This window comes from Perognathus longimembris, chromosome 12, assembly GCF_023159225.1.
Source record: "Perognathus longimembris pacificus isolate PPM17 chromosome 12, ASM2315922v1, whole genome shotgun sequence".
NCBI classification, from domain to species: Eukaryota; Metazoa; Chordata; class Mammalia; order Rodentia; family Heteromyidae; genus Perognathus; species Perognathus longimembris.
In genome coordinates this window covers 56,414,097-56,416,426 of record NC_063172.1, presented here as the reverse complement: position 1 = coordinate 56,416,426, position 2,330 = coordinate 56,414,097, and the positions used below count along the sequence as shown (strand labels likewise).

The 2,330-nt window shown below is 35.9% G+C and overlaps 1 non-coding gene across 1 annotated transcript; it reads left to right on the top strand.

Annotated features, from left to right (window-relative positions):
• The first annotated feature begins 588 nt into the window (after window positions 1-588).
• Window positions 589-695, top strand: LOC125361098. Its single transcript, XR_007212885.1, has one exon. It is a non-coding gene; the product is annotated as a U6 spliceosomal RNA (small nuclear RNA).
• Window positions 696-2,330: the final 1,635 nt, after the last annotated feature.

The window sequence follows — 2,330 nt, the reverse complement described above, 5'->3', positions numbered from 1 at the left end:
TGACAAACAAAAATCTCTTTACAATAATATATGTAACTAATGATATGATATCAATATCTTCCCCTCTTCTCTGGCGAGCCTCTCTTACTGCCTAAAATTAGACAATTCAGCTCTCATAAGTACTTTCATTTTTAACATAAAGTAGGTTTTTATTAATTTATTGTTATTATAGAGGTAATGTACAAGGATTATGATTACGAGTCAGGTAATGAAGCAGATTTTTTAAACATTCTCTGATTCAGAGTCACTATTTCTATGCTTGTCTGTGATGTCATTGGTCTAATTAACAGTGTATTTAAACACACATGACAGTGTATGCACACAAACATGGAAATGTGTTGCGGGGAGCAGTGAGGGGGAACAGAAATGGAGGGAAGAAGCAGGAGCAAATGTGGTCATTATGTTCGTGGTACATTATATAAAAATTGAACTATTTAACTTGAGGATGGGGTATGAGGGGGAAACGGGAGAGAATGATGGAAGGGTGCATTGATCAAGATGTATTATACTCATAACCTGACTTATGGAATTGAAACTTCTTTATACAATTACTAAATAATATTCTTTTTTTAAAAAAAAAACTATGTTGTGCTTGCTTCGGCAGCACATATGTTAAAATTGGAACGATACAGAGAAGATTAGCATGGCCCCTGCGCAAGGATGACACGCAAATTTGTAAAGCATTCCATATTTTGCTGGGTTCTCTGTAAAATATTTTTTAAAACTATCTTTAAGTGGCACTGTGGCTCAAATGGTAGAGGACTAGCCTTGAGCTGAAGAGCTCAGGGGCAGTGCCCAGGCCCAGAGTCCAAGCCCCGGGACCAAAAAGAACAACCAAAACCTGTTTAACTGTGTACTACTCATAGCCAAACAGCAAACTCTACCAATAGGACAATACCTTTGCTCCTTCACTTCACAAAACAAATGACAGATCTACAATATGCACAAGTTATTTTACTAACTTCATTTGATGTTTACTTTTCTACTTCATAGTAAGAATGCAAGCCATTTAGAAAGAATAACATGGAAAACAAAACTGATACATTCAGGTTTGTGCTTATGGCAATTCAGAGACAATGTGAGAAAAACAGTTTCACTTCATCATAAGTTCATACTTTTATTTAGAAGAAAGGAGGGATGGGAGATTCCGAAAGTAAAATACCTCAGTAATTCACTGTTTTGTGGAAACTACTGAATTAAAAACTGCTTCTTTTTTAAAGTATTGTAAAAATGTCTATAATGAATACATATTTTTTCTATAATCTTGAACAAATAAGCTAGAATCATTTGATTTCCTCATATTGAAATTCCACCTACTTCGATATCAGCATATTGCAAAAAAAACTGCCTTGAGTTAAAAAATAACAATAATTCTTAGTAATATGTGTTCCTTTTCTAATAGTAAAAGATAGAAATCCAGTATGAACTCTAGACAGAATAATTAAAAAGGAAAACCAGCAAAATATACATGATTTTCAAAATAAAGATTTTTAAATAGTTTTATACTCACCAGAAATTGAAACTCCCTTCATAAAGAAAAGAAAAGGATGTTTAAGCTGTTTGAATCATTCGAACTGTCTATGTAACCTGCTCATTTCGTGTGAAGAAACTAATGTCTTTGGATTTATTCTTAGCATATCCACCAGGGATTGAGGACAGCCAATTAATTTAATCCAAGGTGATGCTAATCACCACACAGAATTCATCTTAAGGGAACTGCCAGAAACAGAGCAGTTCCAAGCATCCTGAAGCCATTTGGTGAATCTTTCTGATCACAGTCTCTTTTGCACACCTCTGTAGTCTAGGGTCATTCTCCAGAGAAAACATTTCACATAAAGTGTTTCTCCCAAACAACGTTAAGTCTTCATTTATTTAAGTTAAAGGGAGGAAATGAAATTGTTTGATATTATATTGTTCTTTGACAAGTAATTCTGAGATATTGTCTCATTCTAGTCATTAAGAAAGAAAAGGACTTACGTCCTATTACTATTTACTTAGACAATTCTGCTTATGCCAGAATCGATATAATTCTAATGGCCCTGGCTACAAATGTGACTGACGTGGCCACTTCCCAGATGGAGTGAAGTCTGTGCTGCAAACCTAGCACCCTCCGCTGTTGCTTAGTCACCAAGAGATTTGGACCTGTGTCAGGACCTCATACCACATGAAGTCCCCAATGACTCTCTGTTATCTACGCTGATTTGAAGATGCCTCAGTTAATTGGGTTTTCTACCAGGCATCCCACTTCCTGTGCAAAACAAAAACAAGCTGAGGGTCCTGTGGGGGTCGAGGGGAGAAGCTTGGGCTTCAGAATGTCCTTTCCAGAAACA